Source organism: Lemur catta, chromosome 7 (genome assembly GCF_020740605.2).
Source record: "Lemur catta isolate mLemCat1 chromosome 7, mLemCat1.pri, whole genome shotgun sequence".
NCBI classification, from domain to species: domain Eukaryota; kingdom Metazoa; phylum Chordata; class Mammalia; order Primates; family Lemuridae; genus Lemur; species Lemur catta.
In genome coordinates this window covers 90,436,071-90,453,695 of record NC_059134.1, presented here as the reverse complement: position 1 = coordinate 90,453,695, position 17,625 = coordinate 90,436,071, and positions in this window count along the sequence as shown.

The window sequence follows — 17,625 nt, the reverse complement described above, 5'->3', positions numbered from 1 at the left end:
TTATTTATTTATTTCAGCATATTACGGAGGTATAAATGTTTAGGTTACATATATTGTCTTTGCCCCACCCAAGTCAGAGCTTCAAGCATGACTATCCCTCAGATGGTGCATGCCGTAACCATTAGGTATAAATATACCCATCCCCTCCTCCCCCCGCCCTGCCCGACACCCGATGAATATAACTGTGTGTGCACATAAGTGTTGATCAGTTAATACCAATTTGATGGTGAGTACCTGTAGGGCTTATTTTTCCATTCTTGTGATACTTCACTTAGTAGAATGGGCTCCAGCTCTATCCAGGATAATATAAGAGGTGCTAGATCACCATTGTTTTTTGTGGCTGAGTAAAACTCCATAGTATACATATACCACATTTTATTAATCCACTTATGTATTGATGGGTGCTTGGGGTGTTTCCACATATTTGCAATGGTGAGTTCTGCTGCTATAAACATTCTAGTGCAGATGTCTTTTTTATAGAATGTCTTTTTTTCCTTTGGGTAGATGCCCAGTAATGGGATTGCTGGATCAAATGTTAGTTCTACTTATAGCTCTTTGAGGTATCTCCATATTACTTTCCACAGAGGTTGTACTAGTTTTCAGTCCCACCAGCAGTGTATGAGTGCTCAGGAGGCTGAGGCAGGAGGATTGCTTGAGCCCAAGAATTTGAGGTTGCTGTGAGCTAGGCTGATTAATAATTCTTATATTATTTCCCCTATTTACTTTCTTTCCATCCATTATTTATCTTCTATGGCCAAATTTTTAGAGAATATCGAACTAGTATTAATTTTAATATCTGAGGGAATACTGGTTTTTAGTAACACATTTTGTTTGAGAGGAATATGATGGTTTAAGGGATTGGGGGACAAGAGAGGTAATTTGACATCAGAGTTCAACTATAGGCTTGGGACCAAATAACAGTTATATGGCTTTATTTCCCTACAGAGGAATTGGTCTCTTGATATTTTGTGGGGCAGTTTAATGTATTACCTTTAGATTCCTGGTCCCCTCTCATTAAAGGACAGATCAGCTTTCTGATCCACATGGCAATAATGGAACTTCTCATACCCTACACACATTTCCAAACCTCAATATCCAGAGTTGGGGATGGACAGTATCTCCCATGGTTGAAAATCACTGTGTTATCCAGTTCTTAGCTGCTGGGGATACAATATGAAAAGGCATCTCATGGATCATTGAGAATATGGCTGTAGGAAGAAGGCTTGGGAATGGTGGGTGCAGACCACTGTGCTAAGAACATTCTTCTTTTTAAATTCCACCCTAATTATATCTGGAAGAGACTAGTCTTGCTGCCATCTTTCCCCAGGAGAAAAGTAGGAGCAATTTTTTTAAGTCTATGTGCTCTGCCACACACACTGTGATATAACAGGTGAGCAAGGTTTGGAAAATCACATCACTTGAAAAATCACTGGTGGCCTCTCCCTAGCTTAGTGTGGTGTAGCCCCAGTGGTGCACAGATGGGAGAACTGGCTGAACTCAAGTAGCTCATAGGTGGCTTTCTCATGTGTGTGAGAAGGAGTGGATTACAATATAGTGATATAAATAGTTTTGGCTTTTTTTTTCTGAAATGAGACTGCATTCTCAGAGCTAAGTGAGTCACAGGTGGCCATTCTAGGGCATTCCAAATTCGACGTGTGTTTTTGTGTCTCTAATTTCCTAGGAGAGGGGAAACGTGGTGGTGCAATGAGCCTTCTATTTCCTTCAGTAATGGCTCAAGGGTAAGTGCTGTGAAGAGGATATAGCTCTTAGAATTCAATGCAAACAATATATTCGTATTTGACAGTCTTGCAGCATGATGTCTGGAAAGAGCATGTGTTTTAGAGTTAGATAATTGTGTATTTAAACCCCTTATCTTCCACTTGCTAGCAGAGGAACCGTAGGCAAATTCCTCCAGTTCTCTGAATCTCAGGGATTATAATGCTTACCTTGCAAGGTGCAGGAGAAGATGATTCACCGTAAGTGAAGTGTTCAGCACAAGGCCCAACGTTCCATTGCTGTTGATATCAATGATAATAAATCAGATGAGCCTATGCACAGAAGCATAGCCTATTGACTATTATTTACTATTGATTACTGCTAATCAGTGAGGGGTAAGATGGGTATTCTGCACATTCCTAGGAGTGCAGAGTGAGGGTCGCTCTTTTTGTCAAGGCCAGCATCCTTTTTTGCATGTGATTTTAAGCACAGAGTTGTGTGTGGCAGTGCTGCATAGTATGTGAGACAAACTCAACCCTGTCCTAATCCCAGGTCTACCTTGTCCCAGGTCTATGTCTTTAGGGGAAGTTTTTCGAGCATAATATGTCTTTTCTCCTTCTCTGTAAAATAAAAGTATCTAAAGGGATCTCTCTGGGTAATTATGAGGATTAAATGTGACAACAAATCATCAGCTGGAGCATCTAATACATATTGGGTTCTCATTTCTGTTCAGGGTTTTTTATGGCAAGATTTGCAATAGATAATGTTTGTCTTTGCCTTGGTTTCCTTGCTTCTTTGTCTTTTTTCCTTTCAGTGTGTCAAGGTTTTTGGTTTCTGAGGGACCCCAAAATAGTCCATTCATATCAAAGTGAAGGTAATTTCTTACTTTTCTGTCTCTTTCCATTTGGTGAATCCTGCCTCCATTTCCTACTAAAGAGGTATTATTCAATTTACCATCAGTAAAATAGTGACAATGTATCAAGGTCAGGTGAGAGGTGTCTTTGGACATTTGAAGCCAATATTGGGCCCCTGGATAGGTCAGCCACAAATGGGGATTGCGCTAGAGTGGGGCACATTCAGGGGGCGATACTTCAGGGTCACAGTGAAGTGGCACATCGGCCTGCACTGAGTTTTGCATAAGACAAACCCTGGACAATAAGCCAGAAGGAGGTAAAAAAACAAAAGTTGATAAGATCTGTGAATTTCATTAAGCTAATTATAATGTTTTACAAGTCTACAACGTTTTATTTAAAACTCTTGGGGCAAATGTGTTTTGGAATTCAACATTTTTCAGGTTTTAGAAAGGTGCTAAAGTACATAGAGTGCATATTATATAACACCCCTAGAGAGGTTGGGGGCAGCACCACGTTACCCACACACCATTAGTCAGCAAAGTGGATAAATATTCACACTAATTAGAGTAAATAAAGATTAAAAATAGAGTTATGTCAGTCCAGGTCAGGTTTTTCCACTAAATGAGATCAAGTCAGGTTATATTTTGACATCAAATGAATTAGGAAAATACTTTTGGTTTTCATAAGTTTTTGCATTTTGGCATTGCTAATAACAAACTGTGAACCTGAATCGAAAGCAGACAGATGCAAAATTATGGTCAAACATGAGTCAAGATAATAGCACTTCTCAAATCCTGTTTATCTTTGTACCAAGAGTTTATCTAACTAACCGATAAATAGTGACAGCAACATGTCAGGCAGGTGCTACCACAGTGAACAAGACAGACAAAATCCCTGCCTCTATGCATCTTCTAACACAGGGCCAGGCATGCAGACTCTTCCTCTTCCTCTTTCTCTGTCTTTTCTTTTTTAGATAAAGGGATTATTATCCTTTACCTGCTTTCACATTTTCTGTGAGCTTTCCTGGGTTGATCCAGGAAGAGAAAGCAGTCCCCTGCTCTGTGTGGTAGCATATAGCACAGTGTGATTTATTCTTCTCCCATCTGACTCCGTAATCAAACTGAGAGTGATTTAGGAAAGGGAGTCAGTCCAGGGGCCTGCGCATAGTAGGTGCTCAACAAATGTATGGTGAATAAACACCTGTTCCCTGGATGACTGAAACATCTTTGAATTTCAATTTCATCGAATCATACAGAAAAAAGAGAGAATTTAGCCACTCCCCATTTTCTGACTCTCTGAATGTTTACTTTTAATGCTGAATAATTAAGTTAAAACCAAGTAATAAAAACCAAGTATTTTTACCATTACACATCAGCAGCGAATCACCAATAGTGATGATAATTTTATGTTTTCCTCCTGCCTTAGCTCTATAACGTTATTACCTTCCTGCACTATTGAATATTAAAATCATCAATTAATAATAATATTAATTGAGTTCTTGATATTAATAATCAAGAACTTTATTAATCTGTCTAAAAGTTAAATAAGACAGTAGCACATTTGAAGGTTAGTGGCATCTGTTGGTTGTATTATAATTCACCAAGCACAAACTTAGCTCCTTGCTTCTCTGGTAATACAACAGACTGTATTGTTTTCTGGAAGATTAATTATCATTATGATATCTTAGAATATGCAATAAAATCAATGTCATTTGACTGACTACTACTTTTAAGTTATAAATTGAAGTTAAGATGACAGACTCACTCACCAGAGGCAGGGTGTAAAGAACAAGTGTCTTGTTTTGGAATAAGTGTCTTCTTTCTTTTCAAGGTTCCCTAATATTTTCTTTGGTATAATTAGGAATAAGGGACTGGGAAAGAGCTTACATGTGAAGTTCTGGGATCTTATCAGCCTCTCACTGGCTAGGTATCTTTGGGCACTTAACCCCCAGGAACCTGGCTTTTCTATTTATAGTGAAAGAGGAATATTTTTCCCTCTTTTTTCTCCCAGTAGTACTGTGAAATTGAACGTGGTATTTCCTGAGAATTCCTTTTCAGGTATGTCCATTCAAGTGTAGATTGGAAAGAATTCGAGATCTGCTTTGATCCACACTGGCTGTATTAATTTAGGGAAGAAACTTGACTTTTCTGTTCCCTGGTTTTCTTAACCTTAATACAGGAATAACATTTTTACCCTGTCTACCATGAAGCACCATATGAAACACAAATGTTTGCAAAAGCACCTTGTAAAATATTATTTGTTAAGAAAATGTTATCAATATTTTTTTTTTACCAATAATAATAAGGGTGAGATTATTCACATCACAACTGTCCATGAGTTCACACTCATGGAACTCAGACCAGAGTCTGTGTTAACTGGTAGAAGTTGCCTCACACTTCTGAGGTGCCTCTCTGGGTGACCATGAAATCTGAAGACCATGTGGCTCCCGCAGGAATTCAAATAGGCTTTAATATTCCAGGGTACATATGTACATTAGGTCCTCAAGGAAACCCATCAAGCACCTACTTGGACAAGGGCTGGGTTAACACACTCTCCGGGACTGCTTCCTGCAGAATAAACTATAGCAGGAGACACTGGGAATTAATTATCTAATCTTGGTTTTTTGTGAACTCAGATAAGATTTTCTCACCCCATTAGGAGGCAAAAACAAGATTTCGCCTGAGAGTCACTGAAAGCAGATAATCCAAAGTTCTGAGTTCTGGTTCTTGAAGCCAGACTAACACATTGACTCAATGAAAAAAGAAATAGCTGAGTAATACTCCATGGTATACATATACCACAGTTTACTAATCCATTCGTGGATTGATGGGCACTTGGGCTGTTTCCACATCTTTGCGATTGTGAATTGTGCTGCTATAAACATTCGGGTACAGGTGTCTTTGTTATAGAATGACTTTTGTTCTTCTGGGTATATGGCCAATAATGGGATTGCTGGATCGAATGGTAGGTCTACTTGAATCTGTTTAAGGTATCTCCATAATGCTTTCCACAGGGGTTGCACTAGTTTGCATTCCCACCAGCAGTGTATGAGTGTTCCTGTCTCTCCGCATCCACGCCAACACGTGTTGTTTTGGGATTTTTTGATAAAGGCCATTCTCACCGGAGTTAAGTGGTATCTCATTGTGGTTTTGATTTGCATTTCCCTGATGATTAGGGATGTTGAGCATTTTTTCATATGTTTGTTAGCCATTCTTACATCTTCTTTTGAAAAATTTCTATTCATGTCATTTGCCCACTTTTTGATAGGATTGTTTGATTTTTTCTTGCTGATTTTCCTGAGTTTTAAATAGATTCTTGTTATCAGTCTTTTATCTGATGTGTAGTATGCGAAAATTTTTTTCCATTCTGTAGGCTGTCTGTTTATTTTCGTGACTGTTTCTTTGGCTGTGCAGAAGCTTTTTAATTTAATCAGGTCCCATTCATTTATTTTTGTTGTTGCTGTGATTGCCTTAGGGGTTTTCTTCATAAATTCTTTGCCTAGACCAATGTCTGTAAGAGTCTTTCCTACATTTTCTTCTAGAATTCTAATCGTTTCCCATTTAAGGTTTAAATCTGTTATCCACCGTGATTTGATTTTTGTGAGAGGTGAAATCTGTGGGTCCTGTTTCAGTCTTCTACATGTGGCTATCCAGTTTTCCCAGCACCATTTATTGAATAGGGATTCTTGTCCCCAGAGTATGTTTCTGTCTATTTTGTCAAAGATTAGATGGCTATATGAGGATGGTTTTATATTTGGATTTTCTGTTCTGTTCCACTGGTCTGTGTCCCTGCCCTTGTGCCAATACCAGGCAGTTTTAAGAACCACAGCCTTGTAGTATAGTTTGAAGTCTGGCAAATCAATACCTCCCATTTTGTTTTTATTGCTTAAAATTGCTTTTGCTATACGGGGTCTTCTCTGATTCCATACAAAGTGTATAATTATTTTTTCTAAATCTGTGAAAAATGATGTTGGTAATTTAATAGGAATTGCATTGAATCTATAGATTACTTTGGGTAGTATAGACATTTTAACAATGTTGATTCTTCCAATCCACGAGCATGGTATGGTTTTCCACCTATTTATGTGTTCTGCAATTTCCTTCCTTAGTGTTTCATAGTTCTCTCTATAGAGGTTCTTTACCTCTTTAGTTAAATATATTCCTAGATATTTTATTTTCTTTGTTGCTGTTTTGAAGGGTATTGAGTCCTTAATTTGGTTCTCCGATTGAATGGTATTGGCATATATGAATGCCTCTGATTTGTGTGTATTGATTTTGTAACCTGAGACTTTACTGAATTCATTTTGGTTCTCCTGGAGAGAGTTGGAACCCATTATATTAAGTGAAGTATCCAAAGAATGGAAAAACAAGCATCACATGTGCTCACCAGAAAATTGGTTTCCCTGATCATCACCTAAATGCACATCGGGGAAGGATACCAATTGGATATCAGACTGAGACAGGGGGTGGGGGGAGGGGATGGATGCATGCCTACATGATGAGTGCGTTGCGCACCGTCTGGGGAATGGTCATGCTTGAAGGTGCTGACTCGGGGAGGTGGGGGTGGGGAGGGGATGGAGATATAACTACATGGTGTATGCCAGGCGCACTGTCTGGAGAATGGACACACCTGAGGCTCTGACTCAGGGGGATGGGCGGTACACGGACAATGTATATAACCTGAGGTTTTGTACCCCCATGAAGAGCTGAAATTAAAAAAAAAAAAAAAAAAAAAGAAATAACCAAACTTTGTTTTTGGTGTCAAATAAAATAAAAATAAATAAATAAAATAGGGGAAAAACATTTGGGGAAACATTTCTAGAGATTTAATGCTGTGGATGCTTAAAATAATCTTTGAATTTCTCTCCTAAAATCCTGATTTTAGAATTGGATAAATTATAGTGCAAGTGTCAGAGGGGAGCCACTTTGTCTGTCAAGGTTAAGGTGAATTGGCTTAGTCTCCTGTGGTCTATAGAAGCTCTTCGAACTGTCAGTGAATCTGGGGGAGGGGTTTTATTCTCAGCTTTTTGTCTGTCTCCTGCCTCTTTCATGAATACTAATCTGTGCCTTCCTATGTTGACCCAGATGTGAAATCAGCCTTTCTCCTGAGTTGTACAAAAATTGAACTCAAAGAAACTATTTGTGGATCTGGACTTCACTGAAGATTTGGGGTTCCTTTTGTACCTCTTATAGGCTTTATTAGAATGTGCTGTATCAGTTTAGCTAAGGCTGGGAATCTAACTTCAGCCATGATCAACTCAACAAAGAAAAATATAAACCCTTTCATGTTATTAGGTAAAGCAAACAAGTAAAATAAGAGTTTGTCAAGGGAAGAACTTGCATGGGATTTGGAAGATGGAGTTGAAGCCAGAATCACTGCTCTCAGAGGGTTGTCGTAGTCAGAGGGTGCTACAGTTTACATGTCCCCTTCAAAACTCATGTTAGAATTTAATTACTATTGTACCAGTATTAAGATGTGGGATGTTTAAGAGGTGATTAGGTTGGAGGATTAAGGCCATTATCCCAGGAGTGGGTTATTTATTATGAGAGTGGGTTTCTGATAAAAAGGATGAATTTTCCCTGGTTTTCTTTCTGTCTCATGTGCTCCTTCATCATGTGATACCTTCTGCCATGGGATGACCTTTGACAGATGCCACAGACATACTCTTGGACTGCCTAGCCCCTAGAACTTTGAGCCAAATAAATCTCTTTTCTTTATAAATCACCTAGTCTTTGGTATTCTGTAATAATAGCAAAAGAAACAACAAAGCAGATGGTGACAGGCATACAGAGAGGTTCCCTCAGCATCCCAGCTTGTCTTCACTTTCCTCTGCATCCAGCTTGTTTATTCAACTGTTGCTTCTGTTGACAACTGCGGCCCCGAACCCAGCACCAGATCACTGTCTGTGGGGCCACTGACGAGGTTGCTATACAGAGGCAAGAGCTTCCCCTAGAAGCAGTAGGGTCCACAGACTTCCACATGAGCTCCATCTCTGTGGTCTCACTTCGGGAGCCACATGGGCTTGGATCCCACTCATCCATCCATACCAGTACTTCAGACAGAATGGCTGGTTAAGGTTTCACTAATCTTCCCACTCACGCCTTTCAAACATTCACTTCCTCAACCCCCTCACAATTGTCTGAAGTCTCATTCCTATGGTAAATGATGTCCCTATATTACTCATAGCTTCTGGACTGATAGTACAGACTTTAATCCTGGCTTTTTACCACAGGGCCCACTGTCCTCTTATTTCTCTTCTCTCATCATCCCTTCTTTGTCTGAAGCAGCAGATAAATTGTTTTCTTTTTCTAATGTCTAAAGAAAATGTTTCTTCATCAGATCTTCAGGAACTCTTTTTTTTACTCCAGTACCATATCAAGGTATTGCCCCAAATTCAATTAATCCTTCTTTAGAGGAATGTGAGTACTTTACCTGTGGTATTTACATTTGTGAGTTTACCTGTGGTTCCATGTATTTGGAGGCACACTAGGCATTATGATATTTGAAAAAAAGATGGAGAGGGGTCTTTGCAGATGTGATTAAGTGGAGGATCTTCAGATGGGGAGATCATCCTGGGTTATCGAGGTGGGCTCTAAAGGTCATCACATATATCCTTATGGGAAGGAAGTAGAGCGAGAATTAGACCATCATGCAGAAGAGAAGGAGGGAGTGTGAGCACAGAAACAGATCTGAATGAGGCAGACACAAGTCAAGGAATGGAAACAGCCACCAGACCCTAGAGGAGGCAGGAATAGGTTCTCCTCTAGGGTCTCCAGAGGTAGTATGCCTCTGCTGACACCACACCTTGATTCCAGCTCATGGAAACTGATTTCCAAATTCTGGTCCCCAGAGCTGTGAGAGAATGCCGTGGAGTTTTTGGGATTTGTTCTAATACCCTTAAGAAACTAACGCATCACTCTAGTGTTATTTTCTTTGAGCCCATTGCTTGCAAACCCCAGAGTTCATGCTTCCTGCCCTTGCTTCTGTGCCCTCACATATGCAATTCACAATTCTTCCCCAAGGACTACTCCTCCACAGGTATTCATTTATACAACTTTGATTTTCCCTTAAAAACACAATTCAGACATTATTATCTTGGTGAAATCTTTACTGAATCTTGGTTTGCCTTAACTACTCTTCCTTTGCCTTCCAAAGCCACCTGTATTTCTCTGCCAGAACACTTGTCATGCTATACTGTAATTACAATAAGGTTAACTTTTCTATTGCCCCCTGTAGAAAGCCTCTTGAAAGTAGGAATTATGTTCTCCATAGTTCCAATGTCTAGCATCAGGATGGCATATATTAAAAACACAGTAAATGTTTTTTGAATAAGAGGATATAAGATTAAATGAGACTGAGTGTAGGGAGTGATGGAAATAACTCATATTAAAGTTTTTTCTGTTTATAAATTGCTTCAGAAAAAAGATTGGTTAGAGAGGTGTATACTGTGAATTTGAGGGATTTTCTTGAGATTGCAATGATCTCTGAAAGCCAAGTTTTTCATTCACATGGATTAGGAGAGATGACTCAAGAATGAATTTGATCCAAGGATTGATTCATTCTTCCATGTATTATTCCACTTACCAAATATACAGTGTACATCTAGTGTGTGAAAGACACTATTGGCAAAAGAGAAATGAGTGAAAAAATTTCTTTCCATCAAGGAATTTATACAGTAAGGGGATACAGTCTGTTCTTGGTAATTATAATAAAATGCTGTTTGTTACAAGTGATGTGGTAGTTCATTAAAAAGAAAGAGAATTCCTCGTAGCCAGAGATCAGGGGAGAATTTCGTAAAGGAGGTAGCTTTATAGCTGGGGGTTGAGGAATGGACAAACACAGAAAGATACAAACCAATTAGCAGACGGAATGCATGTAGAAGGGAATGCAAATGAAAAAATGCACGGCATTTTCTGGAAATGGCAAGTAGTACAAACTCTTGAATTGTAAAGTTCAGAGTGGGAGTGTGATGGAGGACAATGTTGGAAAGATGGACTGTGTGTAAATTATGGCAGACACTGAATGCTAAGATAAGGAATTTGAATCTTACTCTATAGGATTAGGGGACTCATAAAAAGACTTTGATGAAGGAAATAACATTGCCAGAATAAAGACTTTGGATCTATTGGAAGGGGAATATATATATATATATCAGAGTTGCAGAGAAGGAAGGGAAGGAAGTCTCTAAAGAGATCTTTATAGAAATCTAGTGAAAGGCAATAAATGAACAGCAAGGACAGGTGACAAAGGAAAGTGTCAGGACCTGGTCAGCTTTAAAATTGAGCATGAGGGAGATGCTAGGGCAAAGATTACCCTGGCATTTTGATTGAATGAGGTCAGTGATCATTCAGATCATAAGGAGAAAAGGAAAAATATAAATATGAGCATAAAGAATGCAATTGTATACAATTGATAAAATATCTATTAAAGCTAATAAAAATTCAATGGAGTATGTTAGGAGAACTTATTATTTGAGCCACAGTTTTGGAGTCATATATTGATCAGCCTCCTCATACTGCCTTCCAAAGGACCCCTGATTGAAATCTGTACTGGCAATAGGACTGTATCATGGTACTCACCATCTTGACCAGGAAGCCCAAAAACCATGGTGAGCATCTTTCCAGGCTGTGCTGTGAAGACTGGGACAGCTGAGCTACATGAAACATTGGTTATCCCATTCTACCTACCACTGTAGTAGGGCTTCAACTGGACAGAACACAATTTTAAAATCCAGGATGGGCCAGGTGCGGTGGCTCACGCCTGTAATCCTAGCATTCTGGGAGGCCGAGGTGGGTGGATCACTCGAGGTCAGGAATTCGAGACCAGCCTGAGCAAGAGCGAGACCCTGTCTCTTACTAAAAATAGAAAGAAATTATCTGGCCAACTAAAATATATATAGAAAAAATTAGCTGGGCATGGTGGCACATGCCTGTAGTCCCAGCTACTCGGGAGGCTGAGGCAGTAGGATTGCTTAAACCCAGGAGTTTGAGGTTGCTGTGAGCTAGGCTGACGCCATGGCACTAACACTAGCCAGGGCAACAAAGCAACACTCTGTGTCAAAAAAAAATAATAATAATAATAAAAAAATAAAATCCAGGATGGATCCTTAACATACTCAGAACATTTTCATCATCCAAATACTCATTTGGGGTTTGCCATGGAAACCCTCTTTTGACACAGCCTGGTCCCCATGGCCCATGAAATACTAGCTCTTCCCTCTTGTCATTAGGTGGAACAATTCCTCGGCTATTCCACTGGCTCACACTTGCTTGAACCACCCTATGTATTATTTGATTTATGACACATGGGAACTCCAGTTGTATGGTTAGCATGCAGTACTTATATGATTTATGACATATGATCTCTTGGCTCCTCTAGTCCTACTGTACCAACCTTGGGTCTTAAAGTTCCGTTGTTTCTTTTCTTGCATTCATCTGTGACTACAGGCTTTTTCTGAACTATTTTTATATATTCAATATCCAGCTCCCAATTGTATTGAAGCAATCAGTAGTGAAACAAAGGCTAGAAGCATAAGGTGACTAAATTGCTTAGGAAAGGAGGGTCGATATGTTTTATTTTTCATGCTAGCTCTGTAAAATGGAAGTGGCACTTTGGAGCACTGGGTTAAGAAGTATTTCTGTACTCAGTGGAAAAGAGTACCATAATTAACAATGTGTTCCTTGTGTACATGAAGACCTTCATTGTGTCCATGCATAAGACATTCGTGCAGGTACATGCCATTCTTGCCCTAGAGGCCTAAGGGTAGCAGTCTGAAAGCAGAACATTGGGAGATTGTTTTGTCAATAGGTGTGATTGTTAAATTTTATGTCAACTTGGCAAGGCTATGGTGCCCAGTTTTATTGCTAATTTAGATGTTGCTATTAAGGTATTTTTTTAGAGGTCATTAGCATCCAAAATCAGTTGACTTTAAGTAAAGGAAATTATCCTTGATAATGTGGGTAGGCCTGCTCCAATCAGTTGAAAGTCCTAAGGGCAAAAACAGGTTTTTTTAGAGAACAAATTCTCTACCAAGACTTAACATAGAAATACTGCCTGAGTTTCCAGCTTGCCAGCATGCCCTACAGGTTTACACTCATTAGTCCTCACAATTGCATGGGCCAGTGCTTGAATTATGCACACACACACACATACATATATATATCTATATCTATCTATCTATATCTATATTTATATCTATATATTCTATTTGTTCTTTCATTCTGTTTCTCTGGAGAACCTTGATTGATACAACAGGGGTTCATCCTTAAAGAAAAAAATCGGTTTAGCATCAGGCTACACCATGGCAAAAGTCTAACTACAGTTATCACTTTAATAAAATGAACGGTCATACCTGTTACAAGTTTTGACAACACATGAAGATTAGAATTTACTCTCCAAGAAGATTAGAATTTTCTCTCTGAGAGCTACATTAAGGGATCAAAGTTCTCCTTCATATCCCTAGAAACTAAAATGATGCCATGTTAGGAGGAAATGGAATTGATTGAGCCAAAGCAGACCCTGGTTCTGCAAGTATCTCCTCTTGCTCTTGCCTGCACATGCCACACAGGTAACGTTAGCGATGAAGTTCAGAGGCATTGATTAGATGAAATATGACAGGTGGCTGACTTCCTTTCCTTCCACATAATGCATTCCCAAAGACTTAAATGCCACTTGGCTTTCCTAGCAAAGTTTGCCATTTTCTGTTATTCAGTCATATTTTTTCTGTGTGACCTGCAACAGCTGTTCTTTCACCAATTACACTATTTCTACCTGATAAACTAAAAACAATTCTAATTAAATGCTATAATGAAACTATCAATCAGTGTTACTGAGGCAGAACTTTAATGTAATTAGTTATTGATACCACAAAGCAGGGTTTTGTTAGGATGAAAGTAGGATGGGTGGCTGGCTCTAGGATTCTTGCAATACCTATGGTCATGGTTGGAAATATATAAGTGATTTATCTGGTTGTTTTCTCAAAGGGCATTTGTTATGTTAATATGGTCCATGAGAGAAGTATAATAATATTGTTTTGAAATATAACACAACGATGCTTGATACAACCAGTGAGGCCTACAGGAATAGAATAGATTATTTTCCTTACATAGCCTTAGTAATAATTAATTTGTATGGAAAAAACAATTGATTTGAGAAATGAATAGAAATGAATAGAATTTTTAATTCTGGAGACCAGAAGCTCTGGTACTGCTAATGAAGACTTTTCTAGTGTGTATACCACTCTTATTCCAGGGAAACTGTGATAGTGAGAGCTTGAAAACTGGGGCTATCTCCTATTATTAATTTCATGCATTGCATGTTTGCTACCCATTGTACCCAGAAAGTGGTTAGTAATTGCTCACAGAATGAATGCCTTAGTGTTTAGGGTAATTGTATTAGGCAGCCCAGTTGCATTTTCCATTGCACTTTATTAAAATGAAATACCAGTTACAAAAACTATACCTATAAACACATCCTCTTTTAACAACTCAAAAATACATGCACTGAATGTATAAACATGGAAAAAAAGAAGCGAAAATCTATTAGCGTGTTAAGATTGGGTCATCATGTTCTCTAGAATGTATAACAAATGCCTAGTGCTTAGATTTTTTTTTTCCTAAGAATCTCAGTGACAGTGTTAGCATGTCAAAATAAATAAGATTAGTTTATTTTGTATATAAATGTAATACTGTATGATCAATTGTTTATTTATTCAGTAACTATAGAAGTATTATGCATTGCAAACAACATTTACTTTAACCAGTAAAGGAATTTGTAAAAGATTACTTGTAACTTATGGCTCTCCAGGAGGGTATGAGAACCTGACTCTTGAGCCACTGATTCAGGGACAATTTTTGGTCCCACCAAAGGGCTTTCTGCAGGGGAAATGGTACCCGATTAGTGCTTGACCTTTTTAATTCTGGAGACCAGAAGCTCTGCTACTGCTACCTGCAAGGAATGAGGTGTCTCCCCGATTAGAACTGCCAGAATAGCAATTATCAATTACTACATGCTCGGAAGTGTGTGTCTATCACCTTGTTCAGAACCCAAGTGTGCTCAGGTATGTTAGTGGTAGAGACTATGTCACATATCTGTACCCTATTAGCAGAGGTGTCTGGGGATACAAGTTCTCTGGCCCTACCTTGGAATGGCAGATTTCCTAAAAGTAGAAAATGACTAACATATAAGGAATCTTCAAGACGTGTTGATGCATATTTACAACGAGGAGACAGTCCAGGTGGACAACTTGTAAATAGTATTAGAGGCTTATGGGCTCTTGATATGCTTGAACTATTTTCAAATAAAAGGGACTATTCACTAATCTGTAAATTATAACTTCATCAAGTTATTCATAATCCTCCCAGACTAGTGCAAATTTGGAATTTTATTGTAATGAATGTGAAACAAAAGTACATAATCAGTACAAAATTTCTAGTATTATATGATGCAAGAGACACAAGTAGACATTGTTTGATTTTGGTGACATTTTCTTTGTGAAGGAATTTATAAACTATAATGGAAAATAGCACTGAATATATTACATTGGCTTGGAAAGAATTATAAAAGAGTTTGAAAAAGAACCTTAGATGCATAACTTAGCAGGACATCCAAGGTCAAGGCCAGAATGATCAGTTACTGGTATTGGCTATATTTCACAGATGGAAGAGTTCAACTTTTAATAGTGAGGTCTATTGAAGAAAATAAAGATTTATCCCTGGAGACTTTTCAGGGTATACCATGAGGTCAAGGAAAAATATGCAGTAGGAAACAATGCCTTTGTCACAGATTTCTCCATTTGAAAGAGATTTAAAATTCAGTTCTATAGGCTTGCTTGCAGGCAAAGAGATCAGCAAAATCAGAGTACTTTATTCTGATTTATGCTAATTTCTTCCACCTAACCTCAACTTTATGCTAATTTTCTTCTATATAACCTCATAGACATTTTTCCTATTTCCTGGGAAAGTGTTAAAATATTAAATAATGTGTTTTTTCATCCCTCCTGATAATTTCATCCTCCTGAACTTTCTTATTCAAATAGCTAGGGCATCCTAGGCCATTGCCTCGAGAGAGGGATATGGCAAGCCAGAAAGAAAAAAATAGCTGCCAATCTCTTCCTGGCTTTGGTTTAAAGCCTAAAGCACTTAAGGGTAATTGAGAGAGCTCCAAGCACAGACAAAAATGTTTGGAGAAATATGAGATAGAGGAAAAGGGTTCCACCTCCCCTGCTGGCCCTGCACGTTCTGCAACCCCATGCCTTCTTTTACCATGACCATGTTTTTTAGAATAGAGTCACCTAAACTGAACTCTCGGAATCAGCAATCTTCCCAGAAAAGGCTGCCTACTAGATCCTTCCAAAGCCTCAGAGAGTGCCTCAGAATGTCCCGGAAGCCAGAGGATTTCTCCAACACCATGCATTGCACAAAAGCAGCAAATACTCTGTACCTGTAGGGCTCATGTGCATGGGAATAGGGCATGTCTCTGTTGCTATCTGGGTGTACCAATGACCAAAGACCAAACAGGATGATGGACATAACATTAGATGCCTATACAGAGAAGTGACATCAAGACACAGACCCTCACCTTGACTCATGTATTTCTATACAAACCGTAACTAGGATTTGGAAGCTTATCCAGGGAGAAGAGAGGGAAAACATCAAATTGGCTGATATATTAAGATACTATTTAGGTTTTGAAAGATAAATTATGCTTCTATAGAAAAAATAAAATACTTCTTTCTATGTGTGAACTGTGGACTAAGATAGTACACAGAGAAATGGAAGAAAATGCTTTTATGGTCTTTGTTTTTGATTAGAATGAACTTACATATAGTAATTTGTTGAACACAAATGTATTTCTCTGCCATTTATAGAATTAAGAATTCTACTTGTACAACAGTAAATACCTTTACTCTTTGTACTTTATGGGGGGCATATGATTTTGTAATATTTATTTATATGAATGGGGACAAATTCAAAGGAAAGTGTTCTTTATGGCAGTAGTAACTACTTATCACCTAAAGTTTTAGGATATCTTATTGTCTGTCACCATTATTGGCCTCTTGTTTTCTACTTTATTCTAATAATTTTATTATATCTGGGTCTAATAATTTTTTTTGAATGTGAACAAGGTAAAACAAATAAATACTACCACATTTTCATGTAGAAAATATAGACTTTGAAGATATAATACACTAAAGCATTTATGTATTTGAGAGCCAGGCTTAAATGAAACTCATGAATAAGGTACAACTTGCTATTCTCATCTCACTAATTTTTTGACTGTTCTTGATCCAGGTTTTAAATACAGGCTTAAGAGGAATATTTCTTTTGCCAGTATGGTGTCTTTTCATCTCAGCCCAGAAGTCTTTCCAGGACTCACACATAATTTTGTCTCTTGTTCTTTGGGAACTTAGAGTTTTACATAAGCTAACTCTCTCTCTCTCTCTTTCTCTTTGGCTTTTTCTTCTCTAGATTTCAATTCCTCTACCACAAAAACCAAACAAACAAACAGACAAAATCTTCTTTTTATAACTTGTTAGAATAAGAGCCACTTTTAATTTGAAAATCTTCAACTTTTATCATACCACCATTCTCTCATATCCTAATCAAGAAAGCAGAGTGCCAGGAAAATTTAAAAATTCCATGATGTCACCGACTACATAGAACTCTGAGATCTGAAAAAAAATAGAGGGAGAAATTTTTCCTCTCCATAGAACTAACTGGCTCTAATTTTTCTTCTATTCTTAATTTGATCAATAACTTTTATAGATATGAATTATATTAATGAATGAGTTTATATGTAAGAATGAATAATTGAATTTACATGAAGAATACATTTATTCATTGACATTTGGGCTGTAACTCTTTACCAACTTTTATGATTTTCTTCTAATCCAATCTCCTTTAACAAGTGAAAAAGCTTTCTGTTTCCATCCAGTTTACTCTACTTTTAAAAAACACACTTAAACATTTATTTATGGAAGGCCCAATATCTGTAAGCTACTGTGCTATGTCATGCCTGAGATAGGAAGATAAAATCTCCCCCCTCAGGGAGCCCA